Here is a 16,513-nt window from a genome sequence, read left to right as displayed (position 1 = left end):
CGTTGTCACTACTTGAACGTGCTGCTCTGTCTCCTCTCACTCACATGACTCAGCCAATAGTGGACTAGGCTGCGGTGCTCTCTCAACACACACACCCTATCCCTCCAGCCCTACTCACTCACTCACTCACTCACTCACTCACTCACTCACTCAGCAACAGCCTGCCTCATTGCCTGATAGTCAGCAGCAGCAAGTCACAGTGAAATAGAAACGTTTTTTGTTTATGCCATGGCGGCCACAGAGCAACTTAGAAGTAGCCCAAAAACCTGCGACCAATACATTGTCACCCACGACATTGTTTTCAAAGTTGCCTAATTTAGCTTGAAAACCACAGATATGGCAACCCTGAGTGCAGGAACTTGAAAGGCAGGTAGAGAGGGATCATGCAAATCATGTATACCACCTGTCTCCTGTCATAATAAAAGAAAGTGTTGCCACGTACACCGGATATGTCAACCTGGATTTTGGGGTAGACGTGAGGTAGCGGGTTCGTGATGGGCACGGAGTGACCCAGGTGTCCAGCCGCGTCTCTGTCAGCCATGACAGGTAGAGAGGTGGCTCAGTTAGGCTGTCATCGCTCCCCCTGGCCTCTCCCGCGGTGCCGAGCTGCCGGCTGCCTGTTGGTGGCAACGTTGGGATTTCGTGGGAGCCGCAGACTGTAATCAGTCATTATGTCAGCAGCGCCCCCAGGAGCCCCGCTCCGGCTCATTCAGCCAAATAATAAGCAGCCGATAACTGTGATGGCGTGCAGGCAGGGGCCCCGCAGGGTGAGGAGCTGGAAAAGGGGGCCTTTTCAACTCGCCCTTGTACACAGAGCTATCACCTTCAGTCAAGGGCTGGAGCAGGCTTTCATAGACCCCCAGCAGCCTCTCTTCTCACGGTCAGAGGGCCACACGCTCTTCTGGCTGGGGCTAGCATGGAACGTGTGCCTGTGTGGCTTGCTCTGTCTCTGTGTGTCTGTTTACGTTTCCAGGTTTTCTGATTAATTAAATATTTCTTTACAGATCTGTAGGAATGATGTTGAGGTGTTATGGATCAGGAGGATTAAACCACAATAAACAACCCCTACTTTAGGTTGACACAGTGGTGTAGAAGCCTACATTTCCTGGTATTCCCTACATTGTATAAACCTGATGATGGTTTCACCTGAAAATATGATCTGCCTTTCAAAGTTGTAACAGACCCTATTTGTTCACCAAATATTTAAGCGTTTGCCAAAAAAATGCAATATTAAATCTGCGTATAAAGTGGTAGCTTTCCGCTATCATTCTTAAACCAGACGATGGCTTCGTTCCAAATGGCACCGTATTCCCTATATAGTGCACTACTATTGACTAGTGCTCACCCGCAAGGTCCAAGGATGGCCATGGGGCTGAGGGAAAATTGTGCAATTTTATAAAGATAATTTCCTGTTTTATTTATATATATATATTATTTTTTTACCATGTCTTATGATGTGTTCATATGCTATCTGGGGAGCCTGACCTCCGGGGGGGATCCCAACATCCCCCCCCTCAAAATCCTGTGCCCCCACCCGAGTTTTGGGGGTGTGTGGTACGCCAGTGGCTGACTGTTGAAACGTGTATTGAATAAGATACCCCCCCCCCACTGCCCTCCCCTAGATTTTTGTCATTCCATAACAAGGTCCACAGTCTCCCATTGTCCCTCTAGCATTCCTCTGCTCAGTAGTATTGACTGGTTCTGCTGGGTGACTGGTGCCATATTACATCCGTTTATCATCGGTACGACAGAGCGCTCTGAACGTCCCGTCCTCTTCACCAGACGTTTGACAGCCACATCCGTTCAACAAGGCTCACTCCATCTGCCTTGTCCATAACTAGTGGCTATGCACAGCCTACATATAGACACATCACATCCTACACATCACATCCGTAGTACAGAGCAAGATCTCAGCAGGATTTCTTCCAGCTGTAACAATGGATGGAGGGAAATTTGTACAACGATTGTTAGATTTGTATTTAGCTTTTATCACTTTTATTTAGGTGCTATGTGTTGGAGGTGGTTTGGTGAACCATGTTTAATTAAGTGACGAGTAACCTTGGCTGAGACCTGAAGACTTGAGCTGATACCTAGGCTTTACCTTAACCGGCGAACAGCCATCTGCTCACACTGTGGTAATTCGTTAACTTGCAACTGATGTCACAGGCATGCAGTCAGATCTGGGCTGCCTAGTTATCCACAGGCCATGGTCTCATAAATTACCACAATGGGGTGGGGGGGGGGAATACCAATTCAGTCAAGATGAACTGTTAACTTTCAGTGCTGTACATGCCAAATGGATGGCTACATATCAGCTCATATCTAGACCGATGAAAGAATTTATGAGCATGCTTATCATACTGGAGCAATGTGAGACTACAGTAGGTAGCTAGACTATGAGCTCAGGTTTGATCCTTCACAGTTAAACTCCCACCCTTAATGATTAATAGGCACTCACAGTCATGATATTGTTGCAGCAGTCTTTGTCTAAAATGGCACCCTATTCGCTATGTAGTACTTTTGACCAGAGGACATTGAGGGGATACGGAGCCATTTGGATAGAGCACAGTTTAAGTTGCTCTTAATCTGCCAGGGTCCTGTGGCTTTAACTTTAATGTGATATCAACCAGGATATTTCTGTGCCATTCCTGTGGCTTTAACTTTAATGTGATATCAACCGGGATATTTCCGTGCCATTCCTGTGGCTTTAACTTTAATGTGATATCAACCGGGATATTTCTGTGCCATTCCTGTGGCTACAACTCCCCCAAATGAACAGAATTGATTGAGATGAGAATCATAGATAACTTTTGCCCGGCACAAAGCAATCTAATTCGGGGAGGCACATTGCAACTAGTTTTTTTCTCTCTTTCAGCCCCTTGCAGTAAGACATTTAAGCACCTCACTGTGGTGAATCTTTTTGTTGTTGTTGTATAGTTTGTGGTGGCGGTGCGGCTGGCGAGACCAAATGTCCACTTACTGGCTCCGCTGTCAGAGATGAGTCGATGTGAAAGGTTACGGTCTCTAATCTTGTTTATGTTTTTGGTGGTGGTAAGCCCTCGGAAAGCCAGCTTTGTGTCAAACACAGCTGGGTAGCCTCGTATAATTGCAACTGGGCAGAAATAATTGGAGCAGCAGCTTAAATGCAGCCACTACACCCAGGTCACTAACTGATTTCTATCTGCACAGCTTTCAGAACAAATGTGTCACATGATAAATTGTCATATTCTGCCAACTTTAATGGGGGAAAAAATGGGAATATGGCAGTGCACATGTGCCAGTTGATGCGCTGCGATCAAGATAAACTGATGTGACGTTGGCTCACGGTACATAAACTAATAATGTAAGTCTGGCGCTCAAACTGAAATGTGGCATTTGAAATGCTGAAGGGGTCTAAATGGTGAGATGGCGAGCAAATTCTGTTGTATTAGTTACAAAAGCACTCTGCCAATTTATCAACCTGACATTTAATTTATAATAGTAACAGTGAGATTGGTGCATTTAACTAATTACAAAAGCATTCGGTCTTTCCATGACTGCCTAGCACAATCTGAAACTAGGCTTGAATTGATACTCATATTTAAAACAACTTTGTCCTCTCACCTGATGCTCTTGTCATCCCCACTCAATATAGAATCCCTTGACACGTGAACCGAGTATTCGGACCAATACATGCCTCAATACAACAGGCAGCCGCTTTCTCCTTCCCTAATAGGCCAAAACCTCCATCGGAAGAGTTGGCCACCTTTCTCCACCCACTGCTTGGCTTCAGATTGGCTCCTCGTGACCCTATAAAATTCATCATTAGCTACAAACGTACAGCCCCTCCGTCCAATGAATCCTCCATCCTGAAGTGGTCAATAACCTGGCCTTCCATCTAATCATTGGGAGTGTGGAATACGTGATGCCAATGTTCCTGCCCCAGAGAAGGCTTTTTTGCACCGCGTTCGACTGATGACTTTGACTGTCTTGGTTGTGGGGGAAATGTGGATTGGAAAGATGGTCAAGAGTAGTTTTAATTGTACTGACACTAAAGGATGAAATTGAACAGGAAAGAAGTGCTTTTGGTGCATCGATCTTGCTCTGGACTCTGCCGAGGCAAAGGGAGAGGGGGAGGGAGAGAGAGAAAATTGTAACCTTCTCTCCGTTGTCTGGCTGAATGCAAATTGAGCATCCGAATCGCACTTTAATTTTTAATAAAAGGGAAAAGCACACCGAATAAGAGAGCACCTCTCAGGCTCTCAACCATCATGTCCAATTAGAGACTGTCTCTGAGAGGAGCCTGGATGGAGAGTCAGCCTGGACTGTGGCCATACAACCACTTTATACACATTTTATGATGTTTGGATCTGTTTTGACAGATGACAAAGGTTGCCAACCCCAGGTCCCGTACCGTTGTCTCTCGTATGACAAAGGTGACCAACCCTGGTCTTGAGGGGGCTGCAGTGTCCTGCTGGTTTTTCCTTCAAGGCTCTCTGCCCATCTGATTAACTGAAGCCATTATTTTAGCAGTGTCACCCCACCTGGGTGTCAAGAGATTGACTGGGTCCTTAATTGCTTTCAAGACCTCCTGAGTAGGATTGCGGCTCCAACTCTATTGTGCAGGAGTTAAGTCTCCCCAAATAAAATGGCTGGATTTCTTTGAACACAGATAACAGCGCTCAGCTTTCGTTTGCTTCCGTATGAACAGTACTTTCCCCGCTAGAACGTCACCCCGGCCATGAGATCTGAAGTCACCAACACCAACAGATGCAGAGAGTCCTCATGCATAAGAAACCCCTCTCCGACAGCCATCTGTCTCCCTCTGTCAGTTACCATGCGCCGTCAGTTTGTTTTTGTTAGCGCCGTGTACAATTTTAATGACATGCAAAACGCGGCATCCAATCTCATGGTCCTCACACCTCGTTCTGAAAAATCTCATTCCTCGACCTATCTTTGACCTGAGTAACAGGAGCCAGAACAATCTCTACTGAGAGATCCGTAACTCTTGAGTAGGTCTGCCGCTGCTTAACTGTGCTATACTGTTACCCCACAAGACTGCTGGGTTGAATTCTGTTGCTGGGCTAAATTAAAAAGTTGAACCTCATTTGACCTTAAGCAAGAAACCCTAACAACAACAACAACCACCATCACCACCATCATAATGGATCAGTCTTACCTCTCCATGGTCTGACATTAAATTGAGGGGCTATTCTGTTGGCTGTGGAAGTGAGGAGGATTTGAAAAGGAAAGTGCACATTGACGTGAGTAAATTAGACAGACACTCATAAGCAATGTATAGACTTAGACAATTGTTGTCTGTTGTTTTGCTTGCAATCTGCTCAATTTGAAAAGTGGCCAATAGTGAGTGCTCGCAATCTGCTTCAAAGAATTCCAGTGACATTAGTATGCAGCCCCATTTTCCTCAGTCAAGCATAGAACCGCTACCCACAACACACTGCCTGCCATTATGATTGCTTCGGCCCTTTTTTCAGCCTGAAATGACTGAATTCTTTATTTTTGTGACGGAATATCCCAGTTCATAGAAAATAAACTGCCCAAGTTTATCTGGAAAGCTATTGACGACTGGAATCATGACTCTGCTTGAGCAATTCATCACAATGTCACCCTCGGCAACGCTCAGAGAAGGCGATATATCTGAGGACTTCTCATTTCGAAGATGCCAAACACTCTTTGGTTTTGTTGAGTTTTCATTTGAAACCCAAATGTTTACCACCAACACTGCTATTTACTCTCTCCTGCCAGCTTTAACGGTATTCCTCCCAGGCTAAACATTAGCAAGGGGCATCTAGCTACCCGATGAGGACACGGCCCTTATCTCTCCCTGCCCCTAACAAGAATTGAACACGTTTACTGAGGCACAATGTCACTTTACAGCAGTCGACTGTCAGTTCTTATCGCGTCAGCCACCGGCAGAGAATAATGCAACAGGGCTTCACCAAAACAGAGATGCCTATCACTCCATCCCTATTTTTATTTTTTTTTTATTATTATATATTTTTTTCAGTCTACATGTTTAATGTAAACTTGGCAACACAAATGTGATTTGCTGGGTTGATAACCTGTGGATTTAGGGGTTACACATTCAGTGACCCCCCCCCCCCCCCTTTATAGGTCTTATACGGAATTATTGGCTGTTGTAGCAAACTGTTACAGGACCCTTTTTCTGCACATACTGTCATCATGCATTTTTTTAAGATGGATGGCTACAAGTGGTATAGGCCTTCTCATTAAATCGTGTGCTTAAGTCCTTTCACAATCTCGGTTGTTTCTCGCATCACACCCAATTGACTTTTTCCAGGCACCGTTCAGAATGCCTCTTTGGGCAGTCAGTTTTATTCATTGATTGCTATGGGAGATCGTCCACTTGTATTTTTAGAAAAGGATCGATAATATCTTATAACTATCATTATCAAGGAATTCATATTCCAGCATTTTATAAACAAAACAAGTGCGCACTTTCTTTCCCAATAGTTTGTGAGTAGAACCAACATGATAGTTAGTCAATCAGTCAGTCTTGAATGAATACATTGTTCACCCCCTGCTGAGCGTGGAATTCACATGGCCATGTTTTTGTGACTGTAATCCAGCCCTATTGAATCCCGGATTCAATTACTTAAAAAACGTTTTTTAATCAGAAGTTCATTCTATTGTGCTTCTCCCCATGTAAAGCCAGCCATAGATGTATGCCTGGGCTGAGGGATGGCTGTCCAATTTTACGCATGGATGGCTGCTCTGCCTGCGTTGTCTGTGTTTTAAAAGCCTCTGTCAGATGTACGTTTAGGATGTATTGCTGCGCGGCCCGTGTGTAATTTTTCCAGACATTGACCATTTCTGTCAAAGCCCACAATCAGCTTGTGCAGTGCTATGGTGTGTGTGTGTGTGTGTGTGTGTGTGTGTGTGTGTGTGTGTGTGTGTGTGTGTGTGTGTGTGTGTGTGTGTGTGTGTGTGTGTGTGTGTGTGTGTGTGTGTGTGTGTGTGTGTGTGTGTGTGTGTGTGTGTGTGTGTGTGTGTGTGTGTGTGTGTGTGTGTGTGTGCGCGCGCGCGTGCAGGTAGGCACAGGCTCATACTCTCTACTGAAATAATTTTCCTGTTTTCCCCTCGTCATTATTCATTTTGGAGCTACTCAGAATTTAACTACCTCAAAGGTCAAAGGGCATATCTTGTGTTTTTGCTAATGGGAAATGAATACCAAACTGGGAAATGGGGGAGTTGTCGGATCAATTAATTTACACACTAGCTGCCTTGATACGAAAAGAAGTCGGTGATAAATCAAGAAGGTTATCCGTAGAAGTTAGGTGACTTGTTGTGTTATACTGTGTCGTATTAGGAAGTAGTTCATATGCCACTAACTAATGAAAGACAAAATAGCACTGATCATGGGTGGAGGAGAGACTTCCAATCAACTCCAATATGTAGTCCAGTGTCATTAACTCCTAATCCCTCTCTTCTTAATGTCTATTTTTCACCTGGACAGTCCAATTTAACAGTATCACAGTGGGACCTAAACACTTGTCCACAATGTGATATAAAAGAGCGACATGTTCCCTTGTGTTATGACGTGTAGATCAATACAAGGTCAGGCTGCCCATTTAAGATGTTGATACAGGTTCAGTCGTGTCTGTTTGTATCCCAAATGGCACCACATTCCCCATATAGTGAGCTACGCACTACTTTTGACCAGGGCCCATAGGCTCTGGTCAAAAGTAGTGCACTATATAGGGAATATGGTGCCATTTGGGACACAATCTGCATGTAGTAGTACAGAAGGCGTTGACGTTGTTCATCACCTCGTGGAGAAATGGGCACCCTTTCTAACCTCCCTGTTACAGGGGTCCTGGGATATCTCGGCTGTCTTCCACAAAGCCTGAATGGGAGCATTGTGTGTGCCCGACCCCGCTACTTACACATGGAAGCAGGACACTAGACGGGCCTTGCCAGTAACTCGATCCCTAGTTTCAATCAGATGCAGGTTTGTTTTGGAACCCATTCCCAATGCCAAAACACAGTTTTTGTGTCGATGTGTGTTGCAGTGCTTTTGTGCACATGTTGAGTTTCATGTCTGCATATTATTCCACCCACACAAGCAAAAAATAATATTACAAACAACTAAATGTCAATCGAAATGTTCAGAAATACGCCTTTTACATATTTCTTCAAGTAAGTTATTTAGATAATTTCCCTTTACAGTGGAATATTGTTATTTGCGTTCAACAGTATTATACTCTAATAGTCTGCATTAATCTTGATCACGTCTCTTTGCCCGACAATATAACCCTGCACTGCAAACGTGATGCAAAGTGCCGTTATTATGTGAGGGAGGAGAAAAGCGAGACGTCTGATTGTACATGCACACGATGCTGTAGCCCTTTGAAGGACCTCCAGTGTCAAGTCCCACTAACGTCACCCATACAATCTTCTCCTCTATTGACTTTTATGTTCCGCCGCAAGGTTGGTCATCCCATTGAGAGTATGTATGTATTCCAAAGAAAGAATAGCATCATTACCATAATGATATTCCATCTCAAAGATAAACACCCGTTCCCTTCCCCACACCTTGCCTCTCAAGCTTCGGTGAAGAGGGCAAAATTGTGGGGTTGACGCTAGTTCGTCTTGACACCCGCGAAGGCGGCCATCTTTGAAAGGTGTCTTCGACAAGGTGTTTTGCATGTTTACTGTAAATTGTGGGGTTGACGCTAATTCGCCTTGACACGCACAAAGGTGGCCACTTTGAGTAGTATCTACTACAACAAGGGGTTTTACACATTGTGGGGTTGCCTCTGGTTTGCTTGACACGCACAAAAGTGGCCAGTTTTTGGAAATGTTTTCTGACTCACAAATTGTGGGGTTGACGCTTGTGCACCTTTTGACGTATACATTTTCAAAAATATATCTTTAGCAAGAAGCCGTTTTACACACCAGATTTCCCACCCACCTACCTTCTCTCATTGTGTGAACATAGCAGGGGTATGAGGAAGCCTCCTCCGCTCTTCAACGCTTTCTCCAACATTCATATCATAGGACACACAGGGACAACCGTCTGCTTGCACACTCAATACACACATAGACAAACACGTCAGTAACACACATCTCGCATAGTTCAAGGTTTTGCCATTCACTAATAAGGCCATTAAGGACGCAAGCATGTGGGAGACTGCAGCAGAGGATCTAAAAAGGCTGGAGGTGTTATTTGAACGTACGCCCGTCTCCACCTCCACTCAATGTCATGCAGATGGAGAGAGTTAGGGAGAGGACGGAGACAGAAGACTCAGCAGAAGACGCAGGGGGAGATTTCGAGAGGTTGACATTGGAGAGGAAGGACGATAGGAAGATGCAGAGGGAGGATGGCGGAGAAGGACGGATAGGGATGGAGAGAGGGGGGGGAGAGGGAGAACGATAAGATTATGCAGAAGAAGGGAGCGAGATGGGGTGAGTGAGGAGCAGAGAAAGTGAAAACACGGCTGCAGTAAGGGAGGCATAAAAATGCATTCTGTCTGCACCTTCTCTGGTCTGGGTTGCCAACAACTGCAGTCAATTGTTATAAGTTACCCTGCATTTAATTTGACCCTTGGGTCCAGATGTTGCCTATGCATAGTGTGTGTCTGTCCTGCTTCCCCATTCACGCCTAATGATAGCCTCTGCTAACAGCCCTAGACTGACTCAGCACATAATGTTTGACCTGCTGAGAATTACTGGAATAATATGTGCCATGTGTTATCTACCTGTAGGTTAAAACAAAGCTCTCATTTTACTTGAATAATCAAATGTGTTATCAAATGTGTTTGTTCACATACACACACATTCATGGAGGTCTAGGCCCACCTCTTGTTTTCAGGAATTGCATCCCTGTCGTTATATAGGCTACAATGAGAAATGCAACTCAGTTTGCAGACTCGTTTTTGGAAACCATGAAGTTTGTATGAATAAATGGCAAGTTTTATTAGATTTGATGGACAAAACTACCACGGCGTCTCGACTCCATAGTATGGATACACAATGTCAATTGAGCACTTTATGTGGTATCCACTCTCTCCAAGCTGGTCCTGTTCATAACCGGGACAATTCAATCACAATGCATTTTCTCTACATTAACCTTGTCCATATAGCCTCTGGCTGTGTTCTGGCCTGTAACAACCCATGAGTTGAGAGACTAGGATCAGCCGTTACCGCGTTTTGTCGCTAATGTGTCGCTTGTAACGCCACACTAGTAACATGTGTGTTTGTTTGTGTGTGTGTGTGTGTGTGTCGGTCGGGCGACAGTAGCTTAGTGAGCCCTGTCCTGTGACTTCCCGTCCTCTCTCTCGCTCTCAGCACATTCTCCACTCAGCTGACAAAGTAAGCCGCTCTTTGATGAGCTCCGGGGACCACGACTGCCTCGCCTTTTGTGTACGACACAGGCCGTCACCCTGCATTAGTCAGCCATTAGTCAATTGTTAGCAGTGGTGGAAAAAGTACTCCGTTGTCATATTTGAGTAAAGATCTTAGAAAATGACTGGAGTACAAGTCTCCCAGTACAATCCTACTTGAGAAACAGTCTAAAAGTATTTGGTTTTAAATATACTGAAGTATAGAAAACCATTTCAAATTCCTTATTAAGCAAACCAGATGGCACCATTTTCTAGTTTGTATTTTAACTATAGCCAGGGTTACGCTCCAACACTCAGACATAATTTACACACAAAGCTTGTGTTTAGTGAGTCCACAAGATCAGAGGCAGTAGAGATGACCTAAGCGTTCAAAATGTAACGAGTACTTTTGGGAAAATGTATGGAGTAAAACTATTTAAGTAAAAATACTTGAAAGTACTACTTATGTACTTTACACCACAGGTTGTTGGTCATTAGTCATGCGTTAGCCATTAGCCACTAGTTAGTCATTAGTCTGTAAACGTGTGCTTTTTCTAGTTTTTCTTTTTAGCAGAAGGTATATGGGCCTGTTAGGAGTGTTGATGTGATAACCCTTCGATTAGGCTATGTGTCCCTAGTGCTGTAAAACCTAGATTGAAGCAGCTATAGTTGGCTGTATGAATGGACTGTAAACTCTGGATAGTCCGCTAAAAGCTAGATAAAAGCACTTACAGCAGAATATATGAATTGTTTCGGTATAGTGCACTAAATGCCTGTGAGTGGACTTGGGTTTCGCAGCACACAGTATAGACTAACCTTTTATGTGTGTCGCATTGTGAAGACTTTAAGGTCCACTATCTCGGGTTGTACAATAGCTGTTTCCTTGGATGCAATCATGGCATGAATCAAACCTGAGGCCACACTCGATGCCTGTTCAAATGATACAAATGCACTGAAACTGATACAACAACAAATGGTAGACTTTTTTGAAAGAAAGTGACGTTTCAGTTAATGAGGTTTCTTTGGTTGATGTTGATTTGAACCTTGATGAACCTAGATGGAAAGCGGCTTTTAAGTTTCTCCTTAGTTTGGTATTCTCAACTAAAATGTTGCTTTCCGGATAGGTTACTCTTTAGTCAGCACGACAATGATATAAATGTGTATACTCCTGTGAAGACTCCCCACAGTAATACAACAGTGTCTCAGACACCTGTAAGTGCCTCATGAAAGGCACATTTGTCTCTGTTTCACAACCCTTTGAAGAGGTTTTAGAAGCTCCTATCCCTGGTCGCCACCACCACTTCTGCCCCGATGAAAGTAGTGGAAGAAATCCAATATCTGGCTGTGAAAACACCTCAATGTGTAGCTCAGACAGAGAAGGATAAGAAAACGAGAGGGTAAAGTGTTCTTACGAAGAACAAAACAGAAACATTGGTATAAAGATCCATTTAAATCTGCATTTGGAGCGTCAATATCACTTGTGTGCTGGAGTTTGTTTCCATGATTTGTACACAGTTGTTCTCCATGACCACTAAGCACGCAAGTTAAACCATTTTCAATTGAGATGTTCACTCCAATGTGAACATAATGCTTTGTAAATTTGGCTAGTTTCCACTGTGCAAAACTCTTGCTTGGGGGGATTGGTGCAATATGGCTGGTGCAAAAGGTTCTTCAAACCCCAATGGACCTTCAAATAACTGACAGATGCTATGTCTGTCTGACCACCAGCCTGGTCCTCCAGATATTGACATATGGTGTCTGCCAATCTAACAACAACCTCCGATTTGGATTGGACTTAATGAATAATGTACGCGATGAAGCACATGCGTTACTGGTGAGGAAATAACATTGGGCCAGACGATGTGTAGACTGTTTAGACCAGCGGTTCCCAAACTAGGGTTCGCAACCACATGTGGGGTCGCAACCGGAGATTTTAATTATTATTTTTTTTAATTATAAAGATATGTATTTTATTTTATATATCTTGTCTTTATCTCAAAATCATTGTAATGTGGTTAACCTTAAACATCTAAATGAAAATGATTCAAAACCACTGGGAATTTGGAACTGGGAACTCAAATCTCCAACTTCCGATTTCAGTATGTTCAAGACAACTGGGAACTCTGGGGGGGGATGACCTTTCAGAAATCATTTTGAAAGGTCATCCAACTCTGCATTCCAACTCTGGAACTCAGGCCTCTCTTGTATTTTTCCGAGTTCCCAGTTGTCTTGAAAGCACCGTAAAACCAAATATCGATCCAAGTTGGATGTTACCACAGAGAAATGTGCACAGTTGACCATGCCCCCTGACTTTGAGAAGCGCCGATGCGACATGCATCAAACACACCCATCTCATTAGTGGTGGTGAGAAGATACATTGTCAGACTAATTTGCAGTTGGCCGTCATTGACTGTCATAGCCCCACATTTAAAAGTATGTGATGATGAATGAAGACAATCAGAATACTGTTAAAAATGTTTTGCAATTGATCGCCATAGCCCCAAATAAAGTTAGCATTGGCTGTTAATTACATCGTTTTTTTTTTCACATGGTTGGGGTCTTGAGAATTTTCAGATGTCAAAATGGGGACGAAAGGTTTTGGAAACCCTGGTCTAGACGGTAATGTGTAGTACAGGGTGTCCGTGTTATCGGTACAACATTTTGATATTAAAATGAAGCAAATCAAACGGAAGTGTGATTTTAGTGAGTGTTGTTGCTATGAACTTTTCAGATTGGTTCATTTTTAAAACCGATACTGTGACAGCTGTTGACATGTTACACTGATTGGTCTGAGCAGGTATTTTCTATACATTCTCAAAGCTATAGCATGAGTAATATAACAGGTCAAAGATGCCAGTTTGGTAATGCAGACTAAAACAAGGCATGAGAGAACTGCATTACTGCAATATGGTACTTCCATGAGGTTGTAGTATTGCTTTGATGATGTAGGCTAGGATACAATCTTGTATATATTTGGTCAGATAAGACCACACAATCAGTCTACACTTCTATTCAAGCAAATTGGAGTGAAATTGCGTTTATCATTTGGTTAGTGCTTATTCAACCCCTCGCTTGATTTCGGATTTAACCCTTTGTATAATTTACTATTCTGATCCAGATGTGTGGACTTCAACTGCCGTCTGCATACATTTTAGTGTTTGCGATGTGGATGACATTCCATCAAGATAATTTTTAAGGGAATTCATTTCACAGCTCCTTTTGCTGCCACAAACAATAGCATCATTCCAGGGAGAGGATGACAACGCATGCTTTGGCCCGTGCTGGTCTCACACACACAAAGAGACCATGGGAGTGTGTATTTTTTTTTAAATCCCCAAAAAATCAATTACACACATTTCTGTAGAATTAATTATAGGGGAGTTGTCGTAAATCATATTAATTCAGCTGTAATTAAACTCAGCCTCTTCACCTCTGGAGCCTTTTCAAAAAGTGAAAAGAAAGAGAGTGCAGAGGGAAGGAAAGATCGAAAGAGAGAATGACGGGGGAAGAGAAATGGAACGAGCAAAACAAAGGGATGAAGAGGGAAAGCAAATGCGAGAGACTGATTGATACAAAGACAGAGAGAGAAAATGGAGCAAGGGGGTAAGGTGTGTGTGTGTGTGTGTGTGTGTGTATATGTATTCATTCAGCAAAAAAAGGTAAATGGTGGAAAGAAAAAGCGGTCATCAAAATGCTGATGTCGTATGGGGATATTTACTGCAGAGTGTTAATGCAGTTTAAATCAGGCTCTTTGTCCGGCGGCCATCAGAAGGGCCCTGTTGGGTCCTAATAAATCAGCCATTAAACGCTGATGTGACCTGAATAGCGCTTCATACATATATAATCAACACATCGCCAATACAGAGTGCACCCAGACCACTTGAAACATTTATGAGGATGCTGCTAAATAACTTCTAATGGGCAACTGAAGATGCACCAACAGTTAATTAATATGCAGCTAGAATGTACATGCAAATTATCATGTGTGTAATCAATCATAAGTTGTAATGATGCCATTTTCAAAATGATTCTAATCCATATCCCTATCATCGTCATGGATTAAATCGATTCATTGTGTTGTGAATATCGTTTATTTATTTATTTTGCTCATCAGTCATTTTGGATTCTAACCGGTTTCTTTCTCTCTGTTCTAGGATGGGATATATGGTTCTAGACTCTGAGATGTGATGTACTGGATTTGTAAGGAGCTTTGACAAGAGAAGAATCACTCCCAGGTATGTGACAAGTCAATCCACTTCCTCGTCACATCAAACAGTTGCGATTATCATAAGACAATTCTCTTCACTGTTTTCTCAAATTCAATCCCAAAAACAGATAGTCATGAACGCTTGATTCAAAAAAAACTTTTTTTTTTTAATTGGCTTGCTATCAAGTTACCCTCTTCAAGTGATTCAACCGACCTTGCAGAAATTCCAAATAGTTTCCTTTGAAAGCATGAATATGCATCAGGGAAAGATTAAATACACATGCAGTCTCCTACACAGTATTTTGATGACGAGCATTCATTGGGTCCAATTTCACTTGTTTCCTTGTGTGCGATTTGATGAGTTGATGGTTATGGAAATTATCTATGATAGGTGCTCATTAACATATGCAAAACTACGGGACAGCCCTGGTAAGCAATGCCCCCTTGGCAATGGGAGAGTTTTCTGGTTGATAACCACGCACATCCAACAAGCATGTTTGGATTGCGCTTCCTGATGCAAATTATGTTTTCGGCGTAATCATGCAAAAGTGCAGCTGGCTTCCATTTTGCTGTGCATCGAGTCTCTACCCGCCCCACGCCAACCCCCCCAAAAACCTCTCCACCCATACCTTATGCTTGTCCCCCCCCACCCCCCATTACTGCAGGCTGTGCGTTTTTCAGTAAACGCCACCCCCCTCCTTGTTTACGTTTGCTTCTCGTTCCTCTGGCCCCCCCCGGGTTGTTTCTTCTCTTTGCCACTCTAAGCGATTGAGGCGAAGATATCGCCGGCTCATCTGAAAAAAGATGATTATCCAGGTCACCTGACATATCATCCGTTGTTGATGAAGTGATTTAATCGTAAGCCGTGGGATAACGGCGGGCGGAAATATGTTCTCAACAGTGGTTTATAAATTCAGCAAGAGGTGGCATTTCACCTTTTTTGAATAACTCCACACGGAATCGCACCAGGAGGTTTTGCAAGTTACAGTACATGGCACCCCGGAATGGCATTTCCTCCTCAGACAGGTTTTTCAGAAAACAGTGCAGGCGTTTATGCCAAGAGTCATCTGAGTGATAACCTGTTTTAATGTACAATAAATATGCATTAATGTCACAGCCAGTCCTTTCCTCTGCACAGTATGAAATGAAGCACGGGCAGGAGTCAAATCTACTTGGCATATTAGTCGCGAGATGTCAATGAAGCTTTTGAGTAACATAGGAGAACAGTGGGGTGTTTTATTGAGTTGCACCTCACAGCCTCAGTTCGTCGGGACTTGGACTCTACAAGGTGTCAAACATTCCACAGGGATGCTGGCCCATGTTGACGGCAATGCTTCCCACAGCTGTGTCAAGTTGGCTGGATGTCCTTAGGGTGGTGGACCATTCTTGATACACACAGGAAACTGTTCAGTGTGAAAAACCCAGCGGCGTTGCAGTTCTTGACACACTCAAACCTGTGCGCCTGTCACCTACTACCATACCCTGTTCAAAAGCACTTACATCTTTTCTCTTGTCCATGTCCCAATTCTCTCAAGGCTTAAAAATCATTCTTTAACCCGTCTCTTTCCCTTCATCTACACTGGTTTAACAAGTGACCTTAAGGGTTCATAGCTTTCACCTGGATTCACCTGGTCAGTCTGTCATGGAAAGAGCACGTGTTCCTAATGTTTTGTACACTCGGTGTATGTTGTGTGGAAGGGCTTATGTTTGGGTTGTATCTTAAAGCTAGCACGTGTAATGGTTGTTATCCTTGTACAGTGGGAATCTCAATTGTATTTCCTTGATTCCTTGCGTTCCTCCCCTCAGATATTTTCCTCCAATACCGTTTGAGGAGGAGACTAGGACAGAGGGCATGAGGAAACAATTAAATACAACTGAGATGCACCCATATTTTTTTATTTAAATCTCTGGGGCTTCAACCTGCTCTCTTCTCAGATCTATTGTAATGGCAGGAGCCTGC

General features: G+C 43.4%; 1 protein-coding gene across 2 annotated transcripts in view; it reads left to right on the top strand.

The window, feature by feature from the left end:
• Nucleotides 1-16,513, top strand: part of LOC139378979 (adhesion G protein-coupled receptor L3-like) — a 300,766-nt gene that overhangs the window by 18,369 nt on the left and 265,884 nt on the right. For both annotated transcript variants that reach the window (XM_071121642.1, XM_071121641.1), the window contains exon 2: nt 14,501-14,581. The gene's annotated coding sequence lies outside the window, so the exon portion shown is untranslated. The remainder of the gene's footprint in view (nt 1-14,500; nt 14,582-16,513) is intronic.

The sequence above is a fragment of the Oncorhynchus clarkii genome, chromosome 21 (assembly GCF_045791955.1).
Source record: "Oncorhynchus clarkii lewisi isolate Uvic-CL-2024 chromosome 21, UVic_Ocla_1.0, whole genome shotgun sequence".
Taxonomy (NCBI): Eukaryota; Metazoa; Chordata; class Actinopteri; order Salmoniformes; family Salmonidae; genus Oncorhynchus; species Oncorhynchus clarkii.
Note: the sequence above shows the minus strand (reverse complement) of the source record. Positions and strands in the feature narration are given on the sequence as shown.